We start from the raw sequence: 12,741 nt of genomic DNA, 5'->3' as shown, positions 1-12,741 counted from the left end.
TTTTGTGAGGTAATTGATTTTTGAAAGGTATAGTTTAATGTTAGTCAGGGCCATTCTTTTGTAGGGAATTTTGAAAGTCAGATTGCGTTGCGCTATAAATATTGTGTGTCAGTTTAAGCACAGTCTTGTAAAAATTGTTCGAAAGGGGACGTTTCATATGTCGACCCTTAGCCTAGGATACCTCACTGGAATCTTCTGATTTTTTTTTCTTGTAGTTTGTGTAATTAGTGTAGATTTTGTTTATTGCTAGCGCGTAATTGTAGAGAGAATCTCCTTTGTAGTTGCAGTCTTTCATTGTTGTACAGTAAAACAGGTGTGGCACGCATGTAGATTTGCACCAAGTATTTCGCAGCTGCAATTAACTAGATATTATTTTCAGTGTTATGTTAATGTGTTCTCTTATTTTTGCTCTTCAAATTGTGTTTTTCTGTATTGTCGTGTGAAATACTGTGACAATAATGGCGTGTGAAAAACGTAATACTAGGCTCCAAAGTAAACAGCGAAATGACAGTGAAAACGAAAGCAGTGTGTTAGCGCCACCGAGTAATGAATTAACTGATGTTCAAAGTAATAATTTGTTAATTGTGCATAGGGAAATGGAGCGGGCGGCAAACAATGGCGTAGACAGTGAAACAATTAGTGAGCAGGGAAGCATTATCGATCGGTCGGTCGGCAACAGCTCGCCCCAGGAATCCGAAATGACAGGACACAATTTCGCAAATACTGTAGATTCAGGTTTTGGGTCATCACCGTTTTCTCAAATAAGTCAAAACACATTTTCTGCTTGTCAAAATGTGAATGTTGCCGGTGCAAATGCACTGCCGAAAAGTGTAGAGAAACAGATTCCAGGCACTAACTACTGATAGGGATAGTTAGCAAATGAAAGATATTAATAGAGAACAAAGAATGTATTTACCTTGATATCATCATATATATAGCAGTTCATGACAAATTACAAAACTCCGCCATCTCTCTCCCCACATCCACCACTGCTGGCGGCTCACCTCCAACTGCCCAACGCTATGCGCTGTTCACAGCCAGCTGCCTAACACTACAATGGCGAGTATTACAACAATGCAAAGCAGCCACAGACTGCACACCGCACAGCCAGTGATTTTCTATACAGAGGTGGCGTTACCAATAAAAAAAACCTAAACAGCCTACTTACACCTTATCCAGTAGTGAAACCTTCACAGTTTGAGATCTCGCTGTTGTTTGCATGTTGTTGCTCCCAGGGTCGGTGAGACTAATTGCAACAAGTGGAGTATGTTAGGTTGTCGAAAATTTTTAGCCACCTTCTACTGCTTGATGTTAGTTTGGATTTACTGTTATTATTGCTGAAGTGCAACCAGTGGTATCTTCTTACTGCCTAGTGACCGCCAACGCCCCAGTTACCTGCCCTGGAGGTTAGCGTATTTTGTGGCAGCGTACTTTCCTCATCTTACTGGTGCTGTCTGGCATGGCGTGTAATTTGAAAGCTTGCTTCATTGGGTTATGGATAATTGTTTTCCTTGTCTACCTGGGTTATAGTGGTTCCTTCTGCCTTTTGGTGTTTCAAACACTGGATTCTGGAGACGCAGTGCTGTCTGCCACTTTTCTATCACCTGAATTATTCCGTCATTGGACTGGTTATCTGCCGTTAAGTGAATTTGCTAAGAGGTTGATCGGCGTTTAAACCGTCTCTAGTGTGAGTTGCCCTAGGCTGTCTGTCTCACCGCTTACACAGCTATGGTCACCTTCCTCAGGTCGATCCGGGGAGCCCTGGCTGAGGTTCACTCCGTCTTACTTGGTCAAGTTGTCATAATTTTTTAAAATTTATCCTAATCGTCACTTTTAATTCAGGCCTTCAGCCGTTGCGTATTCTGAAATTGCTTGTGACCTTCAGCCGACGAATAATTTTGAACTTTCTTAATGTGTGTAACATTGCTTGTGGCCTTCAGCCGACCAATAATTTGCAACTCTTTCTTAATAAGGCCTTCAGCCGTTACTATAGCTTGTTTCAGTTTTTAATTGTTTAAGAAGAAAATATCTTAGTATTGGTTAATGCGTAATTGCCCTCCTTACTTCTAATTAAAGCCTGCAGCTGTTGAGTATTCTGAAGTTGCGTCTGGCCATAAGCCGTCAAAAAAAAAAAAAAAAAAAAAAAATCCTCCTTATTAAGATCTTCAATTATCAGTGTAGTAAAGTATTTTAAAATGATTCTTGAAAGTTATTTTTTTTAAATAAAGTGTATGTGTTTACTGTAGCCAACGATATCTGATTATGGCCCCATCCACAACCGTTGTCTTATCCAGACAGGACACTTGAGTCAGCATGGCTCCATATCCCTGTCGTTACCTTCGAGAAAGTTACTGACTCTGGTCCTGCACGTTCCTCAGCGGTCTGGGCTGCGAAGAGTGACTATTCAGGCTTTTGACGTGTGGTCATAGTAGTGGGACTGGACAGTGTAGTGGTACACATACTGAAGACAGTTCTTATTAATCCAGTCTCCTGATAACGTCAATAACAATAGATCAGTGGCTCTTACATTGACAACAATAACATGCTTGATATCCATAGGTTGCAGACGTTATATCTAGTGGATATCATCTACAATTTTGATGTGAGATCGTATAGCAACTGGAATACTTTCTTGTTTCAGTATCTGATTTTACGTAACTCCTGACTACAACAAACGACCTAGCTACGTAAGGGATGACTAAACAGGTGAGCACTGATGTGTCCAACATATCGGTCTCATTTTACCACGAATATAGGTTGATTCTGAATATGTTCCGAATGACTCAATGGAGTCGTCTACTAAATACTCTTAAAGTTGTTCTTTTTGTTTCACAGCCCTCTGCCGCATCTCCCTCTCTTTGTATCAACCTCTTCATCCCAGAGTAGTAATTACACTCATCGTCGTATGTCATTAGTTAGATATATTCTGGTCTCTGTCCTTTGCTACAGTTTTAGTACTCTACAGCTCCCTTTATTGCCACGGCAGTTATTCCCTGATGTCTCAACACGTTTCCTACCGTCCTAATCGTTCTTCTTTTCAAGTTTTTCAATTTTTCTCTTCTCATCGATTCTGCAGTGAACCTCCGAATTTCTTATCAGTCCACATAATTTTAACGTCCTTAACCACACCACGTCTCAAACGTTTCGATTATGTTACTTTCCGGTTTCCTCACAGAAGATGAGTCAAATGTAGCATCACTTAAAACTGAGGCAGTAGCTGTTAGTCATAGAATATATACAAAAGTGCCAAACGGCTCGTAATAAGCGGCAGTATTTCTAAATCCTAGAAAGCCAGGAGCCCTTGATTCAACACTTACATGAGCGCGTTCAATAAGTAATGCAACACATTTTGTTGTAGTCCAGCTTCGGTTGAAAATACGCGGAATTTGTTGTGGGACATGTACATCTACGTGATTACTCTGCTATTAACAATAAAGTGCCTGGCGCAGGGTTCAATGAACCACCTTCAAGCTGTCTCTCTACCGGTCCACTCTCAAAAGGTGCGCGGGAAAAACGAGCACTTACATTTTTCTGTGCGAGCCCTGATTTCTCTTATTTTATCGTGATAATCATTCTTCCCTATGTAGGTGGATGCCCAACAAGATGTTTTCGCAATCGGAGGAGAAAAATGGTGATTGAAATTTCGTGAGAAGATCCCGTCGCAACGAAAGATGCCTATGTTTTAATGATTGCTATTCCAATTCACGTATCATGTCTGTGGCATTTCGCCATAATACAAAACGCGCGGCCCTTCTTTGTACTGTTTCGATGTCATCTGTAAGTCCCATCTGATGTGAATCGCACACCGCACAGCAATACTCCAGAATAGGGCGGACAAGCATGGTGGAAACAGTCTCTTTAGTAGACCTGTTGCACATCGTAAGTGTTCTGCCAATGAATCGCAGTCTTTGGTTTGCTCTACCCACAATATTATCTATGTGATCGTTCCAATTTAGGTTATTTGTAATTGCAATGCCTAAGTATTTAATTGAATTTACAGCCTTCACATTTGTGTGACTTACCGCGTAATCAAATTTTAGCGGATTTCTTTTAGTACTCATATCAATAACTTCACACTTTTCTTTATTCAGGGTCAATTGCCACTTTTCGCACCATACAGATATCTTATCTATATAATTTTGCAATTCGTTTAGGTCATCTGATGACTTTACTAGACATTAAATGACAGCATCATCTGCAAACAATCTAAGATGGCTACTCAGATTGTTTCCTATGTCGCTAATATAGATTAGGAACAACACAGGGCCTACAACACTTTCTTGGGGAATGCCAGACATTACTCCTGTTTTACTCGATTACTTTCCGTATATTACTGTGATCTGTGACCTTTCTGACAGGAAACTACGAAACCAGTCGCACAACTGAGGCGATACTCCATAGGCATGCAGTTTGATCAGAGGACGCTTGTGAGGAACAGTGTCGAAGCCTTCAGGAAATCTAATAACATGGAATCAATTTTACATCCCCTGTCGATAGCACTCATTACTTCATGAGTATAAAGAGCTAGTCGTGCTTCGCAAGAACGATATTTTCTTAATCCGTGCTGACTATGTGTCAATAAATCGTTTTCTTCGAGGTACGTCATAATGTTAGAATGCAGTATATGTTCGAAAACCCTACTGCAAATCGACGTTAGTGATAGGTGCCTTTAATTCAGCAGATTACTCCTACTTCCCTTTTTGGGTATTGGTGTGACATGAGCAGTTTTTCAGTCTTTAGGTACGGATCTTTCTGTGAGTGAGCGGTTGTATGTACAAACAGCAAAAAAAAGTTTTCCATCACCTCGGTTCCGACAGTTCCGGAACCCGTACAGAAAACTGGAATAGAGATCAACATAAACATCATTTCCACCCTTTTTATTGCTCATGAAAAGCACGCATTGCATGCTGTACCACCTTACAGAGAGAACTTCGGAGGTGGTGGTCCAGATTGCTGTACACACCGGTACCTCTTATACCCCGTAGCACGTCCTCTTGCAGTGATGCATGCCTGCATTCGTCGTGGCATACTATCCACAAGTTCACCAAGGTACTGTTGGTCCACATTGTCCCACTCCTCAACGGCGATTCGGCGTAGATCCCTCAGAGTGGTTGGTGGTTCAATCGTGAAGCAAGTCATTCACAAGATGTGCAAGTTGGGGTCTGAATTGTCGTCCATGAAGACGAATGCCTCGCCATTGTGATGCTGCCTATATTGTAGCGTTATCGGTTGGAGGATGGCATTCACGTATCGTAGAGCCGTTACGGCGCATTCCAAGACCACCAGTGGCGTACGTCAGTCCCACATGTCACCCACAACAGCAGGGACCCTCCACCTTTCTGATCTCGCTGGACAGTGTGTCTAAGGCGTTCAACCTGCCCGGCTTGCCTCCAAACATGTCTCTGACGATTGTCTGGTTAAAAGCGTATGCGAAAGTCATCGGTGAAGAGAACGTGATGTCAATCCTGAGCGGTCACGTTTTCGGGTCCATCTGTACCCCTCTGGGTGATGTCGTGGTTGCAAAGATGGACTTCGCCATGGACGTCGGGAGTGAAGTTGCGCATCATGCAACCTATTGCGCACGGTTTGAGTCGTAACACGACGCCCTGTGGCTGCACGAAAAGCATTATTCAACATGGTGACGTTGCTGTCAGGGTTCCTCCGAGTTATAATCCGTAGGTACCGGTCATCCACAGCAGTAGTAGCCCTTGGGCGGCCCGAGCGAGGCATGTCATCGACAGTTCCTGTCTCTCTGCATCTCCTCCATGTCCGAACAATATCGCTTTCGTTCATTCCGAGACGCCTGGACACTTCCCTTGTTGAGAGCCCTTCCTGCCACAATGTAACACTGCGAACACGATCGAACGGCGGTAAAGACCGTCTAGGCATGGTTTAACTACAGCCATGCACCTCCTTCCTGGTGGAATGACTGGAACTGATGGTCTAATAGACGTTGCTCATGCATGGGTGTTTATATCTTTGGGCGGGTTCAGTGACGTCTGTGAACAGTCAAAGAGACTGTGTCTGTCATACAATATCCACAGTCAATGGCTGTCTTCAGGAGTTCTGGGAACTGGGGTGATGCAACACTTTTTTTGATGTGTGTAATTGCTAAATATGGAGCTATTGTATCAGGATACTCTGAGAGAAACCTGACTGGCTCACGATGTGAACCGGAGGCCTTGCCTTTATTAAGCTGCTTTGCTTCTCATTTTGGCAGTTTTTCTTGATTGGAATTCAGGAATATTAACTTCGTGTTCTTTGGTTAAGAAGTTTTGGAAAACCGTTTTAATAACTATGATTTAGTGGCACTATCATCAGTGACTTTACCGTTGTTATCGCACAGTGACGTCGTGGACTATTCCCTCTTTAGCCCGTATAGTTCCATGAAGTTCCGTTATGTGGGGGTGTTATGCGTATCCTTCGAAATGGCGTCCGTAACGGAGATCCGTTTGAAGCACAGGGCTATCATTGAGTTTCTTTTGGCGAAAAACCAGAGCATCACAGATATCCTTTGGCGCTTGCAGAATGCTTACGGAGACCTGGCGGTGAAGAAAAGCACGGTGGGTCGTTGAAGGAGTCGTGTGTCATTATTGCAACAAGGTCGTACAAACGTGTCCGATGTCCTAAAAATGCGGGCCGCCGCACTCAGCTTTGACAAATGACCCGCTGCAGAATTGGACGTCTCTGTTGGTGGTGCTGACACATTACTTCACCGGCTGGAGTTCTCTATGGTGTGTATCCGCTGCGTTCGCCGTCGCCTAATAGAAGACCATAAGGAGCAAAGAATGACTATATGTGAGGAACTGATTGCGCGTTACGAGGCTGATGGTGATAATTTTTATCGATCATCGTCACAAACCATGAAACAGGGGTTTATCACTTCCAACCGGAAACAAAATGGCAAGCCATTGGTTGCGCATTACGACGTTGATCGCGACAACTTTTTATGGGACACCGTCACAGACAATGGGTCCATCACTTCGAACCACAAACAAAAATGCAAATGAACCTTCTTCTTTTGTGTGGAAGCATGCGAGCAGACAAGACCTTCTAGTAAGGTGGTGCAAGGCCTTCGCGTTGAAATGATATTACAGTGAAAAATACGTTTTTCTAGCCAAGAGATGTATATATTATGTATCAAACGTCTTCGTTACGGTCACCATTAATTTAGCCAGTAAGCGACTGTTGTTTCGGAAAAAAAAGGACTCTGACAGGCAACTGTTTAATTCTTCTCTGTTTTAGACCATGCTGCTCTAGAGAGTACGTTACTTCAGCTGTGGTATTCGACCGTGTGGCATGGTATTTGGTCCTGTAACAGGCACTAAAATTATTGCCTTGATACAGTGCTCATTTTCGCGATACGGTTGACGCAATTGGCAACACTTTGAAGTCTTCCAAGTCAAGTAATTGCGAGATAGAAATACTAATAGATCGTTTTCGGACTTTTCTACATGTAACTCCTTATCATTCTCACCTGCTCCATTAAAGGTAGGAGGGGTACCTTAAGCCCCAGTATTTTTATAGAGATTGCTAGAGACATGCTTTAATTATGCACTTATATCATCCCTTTTCCCCCAAAACCCTTACCAACTGTGGTTCTAGGGGAGTCTTACAGTAAAATTTTCCCTATGGTATGAGATAAGTGCGCCGCTTTTGGCTGGTATTCTTTCAAACATGACAGACGAATGTTGATATGTCACTGTCATTGCATTCCACTTCCTCGCCCTCCCACCTAAGTATGAAACGTCATCGTTACTGTCACCAATTACTCTGGTGACTTCAGAACACGGATTTTGAAATAATATCGGACATTATCGATTATTTTTACATTTCATATCCTCTGACCTCACCCCTAGGGATGGTTGAGGTATAGATTTCCACAATATTTTGTTATAAATAATGAGATACGTACATTACTGACTTAAGCATCTATGTGATGCCCTTTACAGCTCCATCCCTATGGGTGGTTAATGGTTCCTATCATCACAGAAACCTTCAAGGGCGTGTAGACCTACACAAGAGTTTCATCATAATAGGATGACTGGTAATGGAATGCACAGGAAACGAACAAACAGATGTTCATTTTTATACATTAGATCCTTTTTTACAGAGTGACATTTATTGACGCATAGAAATAAAATCGTCATAATTTCTGAGTGGTTTGCATTAGGAAGTTAAAACCGCACGGTTGTTCTGGGGGCATGATGGGATTTAGTATGCACTATATGGTTCGGTTTAGATTAGATTAGATTACTTTACGTTCCATAGATCCGTGCTGAGGAGATCCTCGTGGATGTGGAACATGTCATTTTGTTTTTTTTTTTTTAAGCTGAAATAACAGTACTAATAGTATGAATATATACAACACATCATTTGTTTCTATTAAAAAATTCGTCAATATAGTAGGAGTTGGCCACTAGTAAGTGTTTCAGGCTCCTTTTAAACTGATCTTTATTTGTAACTAAATTTTTTATGTTTACTGGCAAATTATTGAAGATGAGTGTTCCTGAGTAGTGGACCCCTTTTTGAACTAAAGTAAGTGCTTTTAAGTCCTTATGCAGATCATTTTTGTTCCTGGTACTGTATGTATGAACTGAGCTGTTTGTTGGAAAAAGAGATATATTATTTAGGACAAATTTCATTAATGAGTAAATATACTGAGAGGCAGTAGTTAGTATACCCAGTTCTTTGAAGAGGTTTCTACAGGACGTCCGTGAATTTACTCCACAAATAATACGTATTACACGCTTTTGGACTCTGAAAACTTTTGTTTGACTTAAAGAGTTACCCCAAAATATTATACCATATGACATTATGGAATGAAAGTAGGCAAAGTATGCAAGCTTTTTCATTTTTATGTCGCCTATGTCTGCTAACAATGGAATTGCAAATACATATTTGTTAAGGCGTTTCTGCAGTTCTGTGGTGTGCTCTTCCCAACTGAATTTATTATCAAATTGTAATCCCAGGAATTTAAGACTGTCAACCTCTTCTATCTGCTCTTCTTCGTATTTTATGCATATGCTGGGTGGAAACCTCTTACAGGTTCTAAATTGCATATAGTGAGTCTTTTCGAAGTTTAATGTCAGTGAGTTGGCTTTAAACCATTTATTAATATCCATGAAAATATCATTAGCAGATCTTTCTAGAACTAACGGTAACGGTATAGCGAGAAAGCTCACTTTCATTATTTGGGTACGTCAATAAGCAAAATAGGCTTATTTGGGTGACTGAGAACCCGCATTTCGCGATCGGGAAACTCACTTCACTCTCAACGGGTAACTGTGTGGTGTGCAGTGTCCAGTCACGGAGTAATCGATGAGATGTTCCTTGATGGCTAGTGACTACCGAACGGTACGTGAAAGTTTTGGACGATGATTTTCTCCCCAATGTCCGAAGCTACCCTGATTTCGACAAGATGTGTTTCTTGTAAGACAGGGCTTGGCCCCATAGAAGCAGGAGAGTGTTTGATGTCCTGGAGGAGCAGTTTGTGGGGCGTGCATTCTGACTTTGGGATATCCAGAGGCCACTGGCATCGGCCTCGATTGGCCGTCATATTCGCGGGTCTGAACATATACGATTCCCTTTTGTGGGGCGATATCAAAGACAAGGTGTACAGCAATAATTCCAAAATCATTGCTGAGTTGAAACCAGCCATTCAGTAGGTCATCGGCAGCACAGATGTTCCGACACTTCAGCGGATCATGTAGGATTTCGCTATTCGTCTGCGCCACATCATCGCCAATGATGGCACACACATCGAAACTGCCATAACCTAAATCCGAATATCTACGTTGACGTTTACATGTTGAATAAAGTGTGCGCACTCCTTAGTTTGTAACTAATTTACGTTTCTTTTCATATAGTTCAATAATTGTCACCCTGAAATGTGTAATGCATTCATTAAATTAGTAATCATTTCACTCTAAATAAAACAGAAATCTGTAACAAGATAGCTCTAAATTCAAAAATTTTCAACACTAAAACTGATGATTAGTTATAACTAGCTGTACCTGGGCACATTTTGCCGTGGCTCAGTCTGCTTAAATGCAAAAGAAAGAAAAGAGAAAGCCGACGTTTCTAATATACAGGGTGTTACAAAAAGGTACGGCCAAACTTTCAGGAAACATTCCTCACACACAAAGAAAGAAAATATGTTATGTGGACATGTGTCCGGAAACGCTTACTTTCCAGGTTAGAGTTCATTTTATTACTTCTCTTCAAATCACATTAATCATGGAATGGAAACACACAGCAACATTTGCAATGAAATGAGGATTGACACGTTGTTGGATGAACCATTCGCAGAAGTGTACCCGTGGAGGCCACTCAGCTGCTGATAGTGCCTGCATACGCTGTACATGGTACGGAAGCAACTGGTTCTCCCGTAGCACTCTCCATACAGTGACATTAGGGTTATCGTCAACTGCACGAAGAATTGCCTCGTCCATTACAGGTGTCCTCGTCGTTCTAGGTCTTCCCCAGTCGCGAGTCATAGGCTGGAATGTTCCGTGCTAAGACGCCGATCAATTGCTTCGACTGCAAAACCACGTTCGTGATGAACACTAACCTGTTGATGCTACGTACTGATGTACTTGATGCTAGTACTGTAGAGCAATGAGTCGCATGTCAACACAAGCACCGAAGTCAACATTACCTTCCTTCAATTGGACCAACTGGCTGTGAATCGAGGAAGTACAGTACATACTGACGAAACTAAAATGAGCTCTAACATGGAAATTAAGCGTTTCCGGACACATGTCCACAAAACATCTTTTCTTTATTTGTGTGTGAGGAATGTTTCCTGAAAGTTTGGCCGTACCTTTTTGTAACACCCTGTATAACATTGTAAGTGTTTGTTCAAAATGGAGTGTCTCCAAAAGTTCATGACCGATTGCTTTGAAATTTTGACACAACGTTGCATTCTATTACATGAATGTCATATATACTCTCTGCAGGCTCACAGTAATAGACTACTATAACCCAAAGGTAGCTGCACAACAGTTTTTGTACATCTTCAAAGAATGAGATTTCTTAAAGAAACACTTAGCGATGTTCAATTAGTTAACTCCTCCCGAGCAGGTCATGAAGACCCAACGGTACCGAGCGGCCACCGTGTCATCCTCAACCCAACAACCCAAAGGCGTCACTGGATGCGGTTATGGAGGGGCATGTGGTCAGCTCACCACTCTCCCGGCCGTATGTCAGTTTACGAGACCGGAGCCGCTACTTCTCAATCAAGTAGCTCCTCAGTTTGCCTCACAGGGGCTGAGTGTACCCCGCTTGCCAACAGCGCTCGGCAGACCGGGATGGTCACCCATGCAAATGGTAGTCCAGCCTGAGAGTGATGAACTTCGGTGATCTGACGGGAACCGGTGTTACCACTGCAGCTAGACCGTTGGCTAAATTTGTTATCTGTTTTATAATTTCAGTTCCATCTTCACACAACGTTGTATTTTATAACTTACTGAACACATGTTTTGTACCATTTTTTTACCATTTTATCGGTACTTTCAGATCATTTTAGGGTATTTTCGAGGTACTTTAGATCACAGAAATCAACCATTCGGTTACAGGTTATTTTTCGTATTTATAAACTAAATGAATTATTACTAAGGACAACAGCCTGCATAGCTCCCCCCTCCCGCTCCCCCTCACCCTTCCACTACCTCTCTCCGGCAGGTGCCCAGCTTCACACGATAATGATAAACTATTTATCTGTTGCCACATTGTATCTAAATAGCAACTGTGGACTACTACTTATTAAGAAAAACATACAAAAATCTCTTATGAATAATAGCACCTTGTAGAGGCCTGCTATCAGTGGAGTGATGAATTCGGTAATTCTTCTTCTTGATCTGGCTTTTATACTTTTACAGTTAATTTATCACTTATTTTTCCTCCGTTACTAATTTGGGGCTCGCAGCCCCACATCCTAGCTCTCATTCTCGTTACAATTGGCAAATCTGTCATACAGCAACTTGGTATCAGTGGTTGTCTTTCCTCAAGTTAACGTTAAATTGTAGATGATCGTCTTTACATTCAGCTGTATTGGGCCATACCATGATGTATTAGGATAGACACGGTAGTACATGTTTCACAGTGCAACGAGATACGAGCTTCATTGAAAGGAGACTTTTTCAGATTAAATAATAACAAAACCTGTAAGCATTACGACGACCTTATAGTATAAAGATAAGGTAATTTTTCCCGGTTCTCAAGTGATTCATTTGCTTCTACGGCTACGCGTATTTACTGTGGATTTGAACGACGTAGTTATTAGTCGTCTGTAATGGTAGAAGCCCTTGAAAGGCGGAGGTGGTGTTAACGAGGAAACTGCCACAGCCCAACAACCACTGTGCGTTTTCAGCCTTGCAGGACGCTGCTGCGACGCAAAAGGATGCCATTGTTATTGTTGTTGTTGTCGTCGTCGTTCTGAATGAGGGTGAGAACAAAGGGCAGGCGACGCGGCATCCGGTTAGCAGCAGGCAGGCTACGCTTCGTCGTCTTAATGGGGTTGGCCTCGGTACCACCCACACCTCCAGTTATAGGCCGAGCGGAAAACATTCGGACATTTAGAGACTTAAGCCAGAAGACTTTTCTGGACTGCATAAAGGCGGTGCTTCAGATTCTATGGTTCTTACTTGAAAATAAAATTAAATAAAAAAATCTAGTAGAATAGAAGACAAAAGCAAAATCTGTGTGAATAAAAATGTAAATATTCATACGCTCGAAATG

Source organism: Schistocerca nitens, chromosome 1 (assembly GCF_023898315.1).
Source record: "Schistocerca nitens isolate TAMUIC-IGC-003100 chromosome 1, iqSchNite1.1, whole genome shotgun sequence".
Lineage (NCBI taxonomy): Eukaryota > Metazoa > Arthropoda > Insecta > Orthoptera > Acrididae > Schistocerca > Schistocerca nitens.
This window is presented reverse-complemented; position numbering follows the sequence as displayed.